This window comes from Bufo gargarizans, chromosome 1 (assembly GCF_014858855.1).
Source record: "Bufo gargarizans isolate SCDJY-AF-19 chromosome 1, ASM1485885v1, whole genome shotgun sequence".
Taxonomy (NCBI): Eukaryota; Metazoa; Chordata; class Amphibia; order Anura; family Bufonidae; genus Bufo; species Bufo gargarizans.
The window spans coordinates 470670902-470685865 of record NC_058080.1 but is presented as its reverse complement, the minus strand read 5'-3'; the positions used below and the strand labels follow the sequence as shown (position 1 = coordinate 470685865).

The 14964-nt window shown below is 44.7% G+C and overlaps 1 protein-coding gene across 4 annotated transcripts in view; it reads right to left on the bottom strand.

The window, feature by feature from the left end:
• Positions 1–8667, bottom strand: part of SPIN1 (spindlin 1) — a 62442-nt gene extending 53775 nt beyond the window's left edge. Inside the window, exon 1 of one of the 4 annotated variants that reach the window (XM_044287552.1) lies at positions 8193–8667. The gene's annotated coding sequence lies outside the window, so the exon portion shown is untranslated. Of the gene's footprint in view, positions 1–7711; positions 8020–8192 lie in introns of those variants that run through there. The other 3 variants (XM_044287577.1, XM_044287561.1, XM_044287569.1) reach the window with 3 other exon arrangements.
• Positions 8668–14964: the final 6297 nt, after the last annotated feature.

Genomic DNA, 14964 nt, shown 5'->3' with positions numbered 1-14964 from the left:
GTACAAGTTCCCCAGTATAAATAATGGCCCCCCACCTCTGGTAGTGCCGATGGATCCTTTAAAAAAATAAAAAAATAAACACCTCACCCACTTGCTCAACACTGGAGGCAGCAGGACCTCACGCTCCCAGTATTAGGACATCACATCATGTGATGCTGGGAGTGTCAGGTCCTGGTGTCTCCAGTGTACAGCAAGTGTTCCTCTTATGCAAATGTATTTTTTTTTTTATAAGGAACTGTCGGCACTACCCGAGGTGGGGGTAATATACTGCATATTATACATTGATTCCAAAGCCCCAAAATGCCATCCAAGATAAGAGAAAATGAAGATTTAAGAAAAATAAGCATATAAAACAAGTCCTTACATATGACCAGCAACTAATCAAGTCACGATGGGTCAGAAAAGACCATTGTATGTTGAAAATATTGTAAGCTGAGGCCATTGTATCTTGAGGGATCACTATATATATATATATATATATATTTATTACACACACATATATACACACACATACATAGATAAAAAATGGCCATGAACTAGTACTGACAGTATCTGTTTTTCGTGTGAATGTACGCTAAGATGACTACAAACACCACAACTGCTGCTATTAAAAGGAACCTGTCTGTCCAACTAAATATAGCAATAGCAACTGTAAAGAAAGCCAATCTAACTATACTAATTATATTTTTACCATACGGCACATTATCAAAACTCACCAATTGGTCAGTGAGCCATTAATGGAATATACAAACGTTAAAATTTAGGTTCTGGGGTACAGAGTTACAAGCCTCTACACGGTGACTCAGCTGATCCCATAGGTTTTCAATGGGATTCAGGTCTGGAGAAAGTGCAGGCCACTCCATTTGAGGTGCCCCAGTCTATAATGATGCGACCTCAACGAGCTGCCGCATTGTCATTTAGGAAGATGAAATTAGGCCTGTGTTGTTCACGCAGAGGCCCAATGACTAGATTAATGATGTATTCAAGAAGTATGGGCTTGTCACTATACTATTCATATAGTGTAGGGCAGTTCTGTATTGACTAGACACCTGCCCACACTGTACCACCACCACCAAAGGGCTCATCCTGTGACAACAGTGGCCGATGCATAGCGCTCTCCCTGACGTCTCCAACATCATTGGTGGCCATCATTTCTGCTTAGCGTGAATCGACTCATCAGTGAACAGCACTGAGGCCCACTGGTCCATTGTCCAGCGTAGATGCTCCCTGGCCCATGTAAGATGGTGACACCTGTGTCTGGTGAGGTACCCTTGCAGGTTGTCTAGCACACAGACCACACTGATGTAAACGGTTTCGAATGGTCTGACGTGACACTTGGGTGCCTCATCTCCTTTAAATGTGCCTGGAGTTGTGTGGCATTCATCATCCGGTTCTGCAGGGCATTGTTAACAATGAAGAAGTCATCAGTGTGGGATGGAGCCAAAAAACGTCCACTTCTATGCTTTATCTGTGTCTGTTGCAACCTGCTGATGACACCGACACTAAGGCTACTTTCACACTGGCGTTTCTGGGTCCGCTTGTAATATTCGTTTCAGGGCTCTAACCAGCTTAACTGGTCCGTTTTGGGGCACCCCAATGCATTCTGAATGGATAAGAATCCGTTCAGGATGCATCAATTTGGCTGCGTTTGATCTCCGTTGCGTTTTTTTAGACGGTCACTAAAACACAGCTTGCAGCGTTTTGGTGACCGTCTGAGGATGCGGAGCCAAACGGATCTGTCCTGACTTACAATGTAAGTCAATGGGGATGGATCAGTTTTTCACTGACACAATAAGGTGCAATTGAAAACGGATCCGTCCTGTTTCCCTTCCATCTGAGAACATCTTGCTTGAAGCCTTGCAATGGTGAGGTACTTTTGATCAATTATTAGGTGTTGTCTTGGTCTCATGATGTCAAAATGTGAACAGCATGATGAGGAGGACTGTTTAAATACCTATTCTAATTGATCCAAGAAACTTATTCGGCAATTCATGGATCAAACACCTGTTGTGAATTTTGCCGTTAAGCTCCTTGTTAGAGAACAGCAAGTTGTGCAAAAAGAACTGAACAGTTGGACATGTGCATTCAAAAGTTTAGAGAAGGTCACATTAAGTTCACCTGTAAAGGTTAGAGTGCATTTTAGGTTCATCCTGAAATTTCACCCACAAGCCAAATATCCCTAACTTTTTGTTAGTGTATATAGAAATACTGTCAGTTTTAAAAGGACACAATATGGTTATGATATAACCTAGCACTGCACACATGTAGAGCAGAATAATATACCATGAATAATACAGGTAGTCAGGTATAAATGCCAAAACTATAATTATAATGCTTCCGTAAGGCCTCCTCCATACTTGCGCTATTGGTTTCCACTGTTCTCCTCACTTAACTAAATCAACAAACCAACGAAAACAGAATTCCTGGATTTGGCACATAACTGACCCAATGGGGACTGTTCAGGAATCCTTTTTTTAGCAGAGAAAAAGAAAAAAAAAAAAAAAAAAAAAAAAAGCTTCTGCATGCCCATTGTTTTTGCTGTAATCTTCAATGGAGGTCCCAAGTGCAGACTGAGGAAGGCATGAGCAAGTCCTAGATCTTTAACAATGAAAATAATCCCCAGAATCCTGTAAAGTTCGGAACCATTTGCTTACAACTATTGGTGGCCACAAAAGATCAATTCCACAGATAAACCCTTTAAGACTATCCCACGACTAGTGTAAAAAAATGAAAATCAGACATCTCTTTAAAACAGCTAGAACCAGCCCTGTACCTTACATGGATCCAGAGATCTCCACATTCATTGCTCCGCTAGGTTTATATAAAGCTGGCAACGTTGCAAATTCTGATATTGTTAGGTTCCCATCTGTAGAAGCCACCTTGCCTTTGGTAGATGGGCCAGACACAATATCAAAAATGTGCACAAAACTTAAAATTTTCATATATAGCAAGCACAGCAGTAATACACTTCATAGTAATCAATTTTCCAGTGTTTGCATGTCTCATTGTGCTGGCAGCAGGGTGCTGCTATATACTAAGTGCAAAATATAAGAAAAAACTGGAACGCACATCCGCATTCAAAGAGGCAACCTTGTTGCGGTGAGTGGGCCTATGCTTTTTGATCAAATTGTATACTAATGCCTCATGTACAATATGTAGCACAGGGGTAGGTATACGAAAAATTGTGCTGAGAAGCAATGTTAATTGTGCCGAGAAGCAATTAGATAAAAGCATAGTATTGAGGATGTGCGATCCCGTTCTTTTTCTTATATTTAATACGTGCTGCTATATACTGTTTGCTTTTATTTTGATAACTGTAATTTAAAAAATAAAATAAAATGTATCACTCTTTGTCTACGCTACTATGCTTTTCTATGGTAACAGACTACAAATAAACCCTGTGTAGTCTGATCCTATAGTCCCTGTCAAAGATCTGTCCCCAACCTCTTGCTACCCTACCAAATATACGTAAGGCCTCATTTACACAACAATATTCTGGTCAGTATGGTATTTTGTATCACTATTTATAAGCTAAACTCAGAAATAGTATGACAAAAGATTTGTACTTATAGGTTTTGTACCCACTCCTGGTTTTGGCTTAAACCTTTCAGGACCTAGAGATTTCTTGTTTTTGTATTTAACTCCCTGCTTTCCCGGAGGCATAACTTATTTTTCTATTCGCATATCTGTATGAGAAAGGGCAATTAGAATTTCTATATAATAAAAATAATGAAGTCCCCCTAGGGGGACTTAAACATGCAATTGCTTCTCCTTTTCAGGGCAATTTTCAGGAATCAACATTGATTGGGTGATCATATATTTTATTCGACACATAAAATCATCTTCTGTATAAAAAACTAATATAGAGGAGACAACTGCAGCATGTTAATGCAGCCGTCCCTGATACTCAACGATCAGCCAATTATCCGGAACATCCTGCTTATTCCCAATATGCATGCGCTGACGTAAAAGGGCCTTTTCCAATCCTAACAGGTGACATTTTATGGCTTCAGAATTAATTATCAAAAGGATTATCATGAAAACGAGAGTCTAAAAATGGCTATACCTATAGTAAGCCACCAAATTCAGCTGGACTGGCTGGTGGTTTAATGTGTAAGGGCCCTCTGATCGTAGATGTTGAGGAGAGAAGGATCAAGCTGCTGGATTTCAACATGCCCGATCATTTTGTTTCAGGTGAGGTAAGCGGCTATCACAGGGTTATAGCAGTGGAAGGAGAAATAGCCGTTGTCTGAACATGAGCTAGACTAATATGTAGGGGCGGCCTATGGCCACGGCACCATTTTTAGGAGATCCACACAAGTCTTTTCTGCACAGAAGGAGGATCAAATCTCGGCACAAGGATGAAGGTACTGTTTAAGAGAATGGATTAGGTGTCCCAGTAAACCTAGTTTGTCAAAAATGTAGATTACCAAAAGAAACAAAAAGTACATTTCTGATCTCCTTGTAACTATGGGGATGGATTAGCTTTAATATCAAATGGAAGGCGTTTTCAGGGTTGTAATAAAATGTACTTTGGATGCCTCAGTCCACTCTGCAGCCGCTTCAGAAGATGCACTAGCATGTATGCATCAAGAAAAGCAATGAACCAGACATGCCCAGAGATCAGCAGCAAATCCACGAAAAGCATGCTATGACTAAAGGATTTGTATATCCAAAACGCGTAAGTTTTACTACTATTGGATCAGTGTGCAGACTACAATAAAGCAGAGGTTTTTGGAGTACGGGATTTGGTTGCCAGCATTTAATGGATGGCAGCCAAACGAGAAGGCCATGTCCACAGAGGACAGGCTATAGAGGTCGTTTGGTGTGTGCCTATGGTTTAAGATCACTGCACGGCGACATAAAAATTAATTTTCAGCGCCCCATTCATTGCGCTAATAGTTTTGGTGGGATAACCTCTTTATAGTCTTTGAGAGCCCCCTCTTGCGATAGAGTGGTCATTTGTGGGATCGTGCAGCAGCGCACATCTGTAAGCGATTCCGGACGGGGACATTATTTCATTTCAGAGGACATCAGTTTAGAGTAGGACTCTCCAAACTGTGGTTTTAACACGTTACTGCACAATAGTAACAGCATTATGTTTATTTTATTCAGAGATTAGCTATACTCTTTAGGAGAGACAAGCACTTATTTAGTCTGTTCAGTAGTTGTCCGTTTCCTGCACCCACAGGTCATACAGAGTGCATTTATCAGCAAGGGCCATCAAGGTGGACAGCAAACAAGTCTACCAAGCACGGAACTGACTTCTAAAATGCGTCAGTCAGTAAACAGGGCGATGGCCCAAATTTACTCATCTGAGCGCACCTGGATGTTCTGGCAAACTGCACCTAGTTTTAGAAAACTCCACTGCATGTAGATGACCAAAGGGGGGCATGGCTTCGCAGGAAAGTGCGTGTTGCCTAAAATGTGACATTTTGCTACAAAATTGCGTCACAGTTCTATGGTAAAATTCTGATGTAAAGTTATCAAAAATGTCTACTTGCCAAACTTATCAAAAGCCAGAGTCCCTGTGAAAAGTTTGGTGCAGCCCGTCTCAAAGAGGACCTTTCAACAGTTTATCCCTAGTCCAATTATGGTCTTACCTTATAGGGCGGCCCCCAATGATTTCAGCGCCTTATATTATAATGAGCCGACTCTGTTATACTAGTCGGAGACTCAGTTTCACTGGGGGCGGTTCTCTTCTACCTGGCTGTGAGCACATTCCAAGCAGAGCGCACCGCTCTTAGCCAGGGAGAAGCGCGTTCCAAGCAGAGCGCACTGCTCTTAGCCAGGGAGAAGCGCGTTCCAAGCAGAGCGCACCGCTCTTAGCCAGGGAGAAGCGCGTTCCAAGCAGAGCGCACCGCTCTTAGCCAGGGAGAAGCGCGTTCCAAGCAGAGCGCACCGCTCTTAGCCAGGGAGAAGTTCATTCTCCCTGGCTAGGAGTGGTGTGCTCTGATTGGATGCGGGTCTCCGCCTAGTATAACTGAGTCGGCTCATTATAATATAATGGCGCTAAAATCAACTGGGCCAAGAGCGGACGAACAGGGTGGGTCTTTGTAAAATTAAAAGGTCCCATGGCATCAGTGGGAATCCAGGAAATAGCCGGCACTTGGACCCAGAGCACACCCGCATGGAAAGGACACAGGACCACAGCGTAATGGAGTACATCCCAGCGAGTCGTTGTAATAGTCTTCAATTCTTTATTTCATATCAAAATAATACATATAACATGGATGCGTTTCAGCCTGTCGAAGGCCTGGACAGGTTGAAACACATCCCTGTTATATGTATTATTTTTATATGAAATAAAGAATTGAAGACTATTACAAGCACTCGCTGAGATTTACTCCATTATGGCATCAGTGGGAGCCGCCCTATAAAAGGCAAGACCATAATTAGACTAGGGCTAAACTGATGAAAGGTCTAAGTTTTATGTATTAGCAATGCGGAAAATAGTGTCTGGACCTGCCCTCTAAAATCGGTAGCCATAGGCTTAGAGGAAAATAAAAAAAGGGGGGGGCTGTCCAGAGAGGCAAGTTAACGGAGTTTTCTGGGAGTTCCTCAGGATAGGTCATCAATATCTGATGGGGTCCAACTGCCAATACCTGCCTTTTGGATGTTTGAGGTGCATCATCTTTCTAGGCCAGCGACATTGATCACAAGGCCCATTTGCAGCTCAGTTCCATTCGAATGTACGGGGCTGCAATATCTAGCACAGCGCTGAGCTTGGTAAGCTGTGAGGAGGCCTCTTCAGACATTGTGATCGCCGGGGGTGGTGGACTTAGACCAATCAGATACTGATGACCATTCCGGAGGAGAAGCCATCAGCGTTGAGAAAACACCTTTAAAAAGGAGCAAAAATAAATAAATTTTACTGATACACTAAGAAATCTGCCCAGATGTCCTGCTCCCGAAGACGGCATGTGTGCAGGGGGTCGACTGTCTGGCTCGCTTCATTAGCTGAGCCAGCCCCCCTCACTCTTTCATCCTCAGCCAAGATAGAAAATGGGACGGCAATGCTTTCTTCTGTGTCAGAACGAATGCTGAAGTGGAGTTTCCTGGACCAGCACTGAAACCAGTGAAGATTTCTTAAAGCAGATTAGTGACTTTTATTCATTTCAATTCTAAAGAACTTTGTATGTCAGCAGACACTAATCGTAAGACCACCACCATTCAGGTGGCGGATTTTCTAGAAGAAAGGCAGATACAAGCGAGAGGTAAAGTAGTAGTCCTTTCCTTCCTTTTGGATCCACTCCTGGCTTAGACTCCAGCCTTCTGGTGGCGAGCCCAACGGTGCTGTAAAGTTTCCTCAACTTCTCAGACTATTTAGTAGACTCTAATCAATAACCAATGAAGGAGATCACATGTCACTACAAAACCAGCCAAGAGGATCCCTCATCATCCATAAGAAGCACCCCTTTACAGCGACAAGGTCAAAATCACAAGGAGCCTTGAAGGAATCCCTAGCAGGCAGCAGCAATGACAAAAGCCGAGGTTCCTTCATGGGGAAATCCACAAGGAACCTGCCCCTGACATTCATGCATCTCCAGCAGAAGGGTTCAAGTGGCCAGAACGTCTCCTAATGCTAAGCTAGCCCTCAGCGCATTGTGGTGCATCCCTCCCCTCCCCAAGCCCTCCACTGGGTACCGAGGCCTGCCATCAGACTTCAAACTTGGCATTCCTATGCCTGCAGATGGAAAGCCAGCCTTACCCTTGGGAGGAGAGGATGCTGGAGGGCAGCAGGTTGATCAGCGAGGAAGCAGCCGGGTGTCAGCCATGTTGTGTGCGCCTCCAGTATTTACAAACCTGCAGCGGTCCAGTCCTGGAGAAAGAGACGAGAGGGGGAGGGGGCGGAAGGCAGCAGACAAAGGAACCCAGAGCCCGAGACGCAGACAAGACACCCAGCCCGTGCCTGCCTCTATCCCCGCCTCGTGTGTCTGCTGCCTCCCCCAGCCCGACTATCGCATGCCGCCTGCAACAAACGCATCACAAAGCGAAGATTCCCAAACCCAGGCGGAACAATAGCAGCGCCTCTCTGACGTCATACATTCTCCAGCCGCCGTGACGTCACTGCCCGAAGGGGAACACAAGGGGGCGTCGCCGCGCGCTAGGGGAGAGTTTGAAGTAGTGTGGCGCTCGCAGCAACAGGACGGACTGACAAAGGGCTCCGGGCCCGCACAATGGGCTCTTACCTCGAGAACGAGAGGGGTTTCCCTCCACTTTCTCCCAAGAAGGCTGCGACACTGCTCCGGTGCGGCCGAGTGCCCCCCGTGCCGCCCCCCTCCCTCCTTTGTCAGATGCCGTCAGCGCTGTTTTCTGGCACAGCAGCTCCCGCCTCACTCTCCGCTCCCCCCCTGAACTTCCAAGCCCTCCAGTTCTCGTTTTCTCCCTCTTCCCTCCCCCCTTCAGACGCTGCCAGATTTGGAGCTGGCTGCTAGTATACACTGTGCTAGGGTCTCTCCTGCAAGGATAAGGCCTCGCCTTCCTGCCAAATAATGATCCCCACAGAGCTGGGCCCCTCCTCCCTGTGTTGGTGCAGACCTGAGCTGTGCGCACGCGCAGACGGAGCCCGCTCTCCGCAGCGGTAAGAGTGGAATGCGCATGTCCGCCGCGTTTTTTATCTTCGTGTCTGTGGCCAGAGTAGATTTGGTACTAGACGCCGGGTCCCAGGCTGTCCTGCTTTACAATGAGCACATGCGCTGGCTGTGGGGATTGTCATACATGGAAGTGCTTGTAGTATAACATGTGAGTTCACTGCGTTGCAAAGAATCCCAGCACTTTGATGGTGGACAGACATTTTATGACTGCATTAGTTCCACTAGTTACATAGATCTTCTGTTCACATATGGTCTGTTTGGCTGCATTTCTTGGACTGAATGCCTCATCTGACCCATAATAACTAAGGGTATCAGCTCGTGGTGCCACCATATAAAGTACTGAAGAGCGCATTGTTAAAGAAGAACGCCCACAAATGTTTATTCTCTGATGATGTAATCTGTAGTGAAGGTAGTTTTCTTACCAGAAACTGTATATGTGAGTTATAACCTCCCTTCTGATCCTCAGCTGTGTCATGTGACCAACATTGACTTTCTAAATCACACAGCATCTTATGTGTGGACAGGAAGTCAGTTTCTCTATGTATCCTATGGGAGCCTCACTGTCTGTCTCATAGGAATGGATAGAGAAGTAACTGACTTCCTGTCCTGTGTCAGTTGGAGATCAGAGAGTTGGTCACATGACACAGCTGAGGATCAGAAGGGAGGTTGTAACTCACAAATACAGTCACTGGTAAGGTTACTTTCCCACTTGCGTCTGAGGATTCTGGCAGGCAGTTCCGTTGCCAGAACTGCCTGCCGGATCCGGAAATCCGTATGCAAACGGATAGCATTTGTTTCTGGATGCGGATCCATCTGACAAATGCATTGAAATACCGAATCCGTCTCTCCGGTATCAACTGGAAAAACGGATCTGGTATTTATTTTTTGCAGATTTAAAGGTCTGCATGCTGCAGTATTTTCTTCGGCCAAATGCCGTAAGAGGGACTGAACTGAAGACATCTTGATGCATACTGAACGGAATGCTCTTCAGAATGCATTAGGATAAAACTGAAGCGTTTTTCCAAATTTGCAGGGAGCATCCCTAATTTTTAGAGGGTCCCTGCAACTTCAGGCTGTCCTGGGCTGAAAATGGATGGAGCTTATGTGCTCTGGCTATTACAGTCAATCACAGTGGTTTTCCTCACACTGTTGCTCCCTGGGGCCGTGAAGTGAAAGGAGGGGGCACCCTTTCTTCCCTGGGGGCACACACTGTTTCTGGGGCTCCTGCCTGATGATAGTTGGGGTGCCTGTGATGTTAAGTGTTTGTATGGATGCAAGGATGGATTGGAAGCATAAATTAGCCCAGGAAAAAACTAAAAGATGTGGTAAGCAGGTTCAAATTGACGAGGATGAGGCAACACACGTTGGTAGGGACAATTTAAGTAAGCGTTAAGCAATACAATAGTGCAGAACATAATACCACCCCAGCAGAAGCAAATACCACAGTGCAGCAGAAAATGCTGCCCAAGCAGGAGCAAATACCACAGTGCAGCAGAAAATGCTGCCCAAGCAGGAGCAAATACCACAGTGCAGCAGAAAATGCTGCCCAAGCAGGAGCAAATACCACAGTGCAGCAGAAAATGCTGCCCAAGCAGAAGCAAATACCACAGTGCAGCAGAAAATGCTGCCCAAGCAGGAGCAAATACCACAGTGCAGCGCAATATACTGCCCAAGCAGAAGCAAATACCACAGTGCAGCACAAAATACTGCACTATTTAGTACCTGACATTCCTAGCATCAATAAACGCTAAGAGCGTAAGGTTGCTTTTATGTACCTAGCTGGAGGCCGCGAGGAGGGCTCAGACGGCCCCTGGACATAGGTCCATCAGGAAGTTTCCCTGTAGGGTCTATAGCAGTGATGGCTAACCTTGGCACTCCAGCTGTGGTGAAATTACGACTCCCAGCATGCTCCATTTATTTGTACAGAGTTCTGAGAGCAGCCAAGCAAAGGGGGGCATCTTAAATGTGTTGTAGTTTTGCCACAGCTGGAGTGCCAAGGTTAGCCATTCCACCCCTGTATGGATGCATAGCAGGGTGTGTAGCGTATGCTGGCCGGCGTATGGTGCAGGAGTCATTAAAGAGGCCCAGTATAGCAGAATAAAGTCTCTCTTTACCAAGGTGCAAAATATGAGTTATAGTACATGGAATGATAGCAAAGCACAGTTTCAACTGTACACAGTGCAATTCCTCCCAGATAACGATGTAGGGATTTGAACAATGATGAGAGTTATGTCCCTCTCTCTGTCTCAAGTCTCTTCCTGTGGCAGGCAATCATATTCTTGAAATGATGACTGTAATGTCCACTGAGAGATACAGGGTTTTAGAGATAGGACTGGCCAGGATGTGTCTTGGTGTGAACGATGTCTTAACAGTGTCCCTCACTGCAGTAAAGTCTTAACAACCACCTTACTGACCCCAATGCTCAGCCATGCAGACTCTAGGTTCTCTAGTTCTCTCCTTTGTCTTTCTCCTTCTGTAGAAATGCAGATATTTTGATTTGATTCAACTTTATTGTCATTACACATGTAAAGTACATGGTAACAAAATATAGTTTGTATCTAATCAGAACTGCAAAGGGCAGCAAGTGCAATAAAAGATTGGATTACACTTACCGGTAATCGGTTTTCTTTGAGCCTATGACAGCACCCTTGGAGAGACCGCCTCAGGACAGGAAACAGAACCGCCTTTTAAAGGAGGCTTTATCCCCTCTATCTCCAGTCCTTTTCTCAATAACTAAGAAGCATAACATCTTAACAACCTAACAATATATATATATATTTTTAATATATTATATATATATATATATATATATATATATATATATAATATATAAAAACGAAGAAAGGACAGCACTCCAAGTAAAAAGTAGTGGTCTTTGATCACCCATGTGGATGGCAACGTTTCAGCTCAAACAAGAGCCTTTTTCAAGGGCTTGAAAAAGGCTCTTGTTTGAGCTGAAACGTTGCCATCCACATGGGTGATTAAAGACCACTACTTTTTACTTGGAGTGCTGTCCTTTCTTCGTTTTTGTTCATTTGGGGTAAGCAGCTACATCCCTGGACCTAGCACCCATATTGTCTGCATCCGGTGCCGCCATTATTTTCCTTATTATATATAGCTCTATACAAATTTTATATAGGGCTGGTAATTAACAGTCATAAGCTCAAAGAAAACCGATTACCGGTAAGTGTAATCCAATCTTTCTTTTTCGCCTATGACAGCACCCCTGGAGAATAGCCAAGAATTTGTCTAGGGTGGGACCACAGCCTGAAGTACTTTACGACCAAAGGTAAGACCTTCATTAGAAGGTAACTAGTCTATAGTGTCTAAAAAACGTATGTGGAGAGCTCCAGGTAGCTGCCTTACAAATCTGCTCTATAGAGGCAGAGGCTCTATCTGCCCATTACTTGGAGACAGATCTCGTAGAGTGAGCCCCAAACCCAGAGGACCGAACAATCCCTTTAGAAGAGTAAGCTAAGGAAATGGCCTGTTTAATCCACCTAGCAATAGTGTGAGAAGAGGCTGCAGATCCCTTTTTTGCTCCCTGAAACAAAATCACCTGAGGAGGGTCTCCAAGGCTGAGTGACCTTTGGATATTGCAAAATACATCTCTTAACATGTAGACAGTGGTACTCTGATTCCTTTTTATTTTAAGGGGAAGCACAGAAGGAAGGTAACACTATCTCCTGAGAATGGTGAAAACGTGAAGAGACTTTTGGTAAAAAAAGAAGGATCATGAGAAATCTCTACCCGATTTTCCACTACCAAATAGGGAGGGTCAATCGAGAGAGCAGAAAACTCACTAACTCTTCTAGCCGAAGTAATGGCTAGAAGTAAAGCAAGCTTAAGGGAGAGCAACTTTGGGGATATTTTTTTAAAAGGGTCTGAAGTGAGAGAGGAGAGGACCAAATTTAAATTCCAGGGGGGAATTCTATTTTTACAGACCGGGGATAACTTAGACACTGCTGTTATAAACCTCCTAATCCAAGGATGTTCCGCTAACTTAAACTCAAATAAGACGCTTAAGGCAGAAATCTGGACCTTCAAAGTGCTGGACCTAAGTTTTTTGTTCCATCCCTCTTGTAGTAATTCTAATACGAGCAGGATGTCAGGAGCTTCTAGCACATCCACAGTTCTTTTGGCGAATCTAAAAAAGGTCCTCCAAACTCCAAGGTAGATATCAGAAGTTACCTTTTTTCAACTGGCCAACAGAGTGTTTACCACATCCTAGGAGAGACTTCTTTAAAATCTCCCTCTCAATAACCAGGCAGTCAGGTGCAGATTCTTCACCTCTGGGTGAAAAACTGGACGCTAGGACAGAAGCTCCTGAGATTTTGGAAGAACCCATTGTGTTGCTATCGACATTTTGCGGAGCCATGAAAACCACACCCTTCTCGGCCAAAAGGGAGCTATAACTATTACCGTGGCCTCATCCTCTCTGGTTTTTTTGAGGGCTCTCGGTAGCAATTCTAGCGGGGGAAAGGCACACAGAAGGGCACTGCCTCCAAGACTGAGCCAGTGCATCCACTGCTCTCTGATGCTCCTCCGGAGAAAAACAAAAGAAGACCTTTACCTTCCTGTTTGCCCTGGTGGCAAAGACATCTATCTCCGGAGTACCCCACAATGCTGCCACTTGATTGAAAATTCCCTGATCTAGGGACCACTCTCCCTGGTATAGCTGATGACAACTGAGGAAGTCTGCTTTCACATTGTCTGAACCCCTTAGGTGTACTGCAAAAAGAGATAATAGAAAAGCTTTTGCTAGGCTAAAAATCTGATAAGCGAGAGACATTAGGCCCTGAGTCCTTGTACCTCCCTGCCGGTTGATATAGGCCACTGTTGTCATGTTGTCCGAAAAAACCCTTCTGATGGCCGGGAGACTTTGTACTAAGGCTATCCGGATTGCATCCAATTCCCTCAAATTGTGCAAATGGGAGAGAGATTTGTTGTCCCAATTTCCCTGCATTAGCAGGGACCCCACATGGGCTCCCCAAACAGATGGGGTCGCATCTGTGGTTAAGGTAAGAACCGCCTCCCTGGTCCAAGGAACTCCTCTTCCTAGATTTTTTAGATCCATCAACCACCCCTAGGAATCTAGGGTCTGGGAGGATAGAGATATCTTTGTGTCCAGAGAGGGGAGACTTCCGTCCCAATCCTGCAGGATCTGAAGCTGAAGAAGCCTTGAATGGTACTGGGCCCATTCCACCCCTGGAATAGTGGCTGTCATGAGACCCAGTACTCTCTTAAGGTGACTGAGACGAGTGAAGAAGCTGAACTTTTGATCTGATTAGTAAAGCTTTTTGCAGGGGTAGCAGGCACTTCTGGGAACTGGAGTCCAAAATCATTCTTTGGAACTTGCATCTCTGGCCTGGGCATAAGCTGGATTTTTCTAGGTTTATCTCCCATCCCAGCTGATCTAGAATTTCCCTCAACCAGGCAATCTGAACCTGAAGAATCTGGCCGGGCCACCGGCAGAAAATCGCCTAGGTATGGTATAATGATGATCTTCTCCCTGACGTGGGCCATCATTTCCGAAACAATCTTTGTGAAAACCCTCTGAGCTTGAGCGAGGCCGAAGGATAACGTCCGGAATTGAAAATGCAGAATCTCTCTCTAACTGAACTGCTACCCTCAAAAACCTCTGGTGGCTGGGATGAATGGGGACATGATAGTACGCATCCCTCAGGTCTACTGTGGCCATAAAGCAATCCGGGAAGAGATTGTTCACTGTTGACTTGATTGGTTCAAACACTTCAAGTTTATTATAGTCCGAAATGAGCCGTTTGGCTTCTTGACCAGAAAAATAGTTGAATAATGGCACATTTTGACCTGGCAAGATTTTCCCACTCTTCTATGATTCTGTCGTTTACAGAAACGCCCCATATGTGGTCTTAAACTGCTATATGGCCACACGGCAGGGCGCAGAAAGAAAGGAACGCCATATGTTTTTTAGAAGGCAGTTTTTGCTGAACTGTTTTTTTGACACCATGTCCCATTTGAAACCCCCCTGATGCACCCCTAGAGTAGAAACTCCAAAAAAGTTACCCTATTTAAGAAACTACACCCCTCAAGGTATTCCAAAGTGATTTTTCAAACTTTGTTAACCCTTTAGTTGTTCCACAAGAGTTAATGGCAAATTTCAGAATTTCTATTTTTTGTTACTTTGCCTCTCAACAAGTGTAATATAGAGCAACCAAAAATCATATGTCATATTCTACTCTAGGGGTGCATCAGGGGGGCTTCAAATGGGACATGGTGTCAAAAAACTAGGGTCATTTTTGGGTGGTTTCTATTATGTAAGCCTCACAAAGTGACTTCAGACCTGAACTGCTCCTTAACCTCTTAAGGACACATGACGTACCGGTAC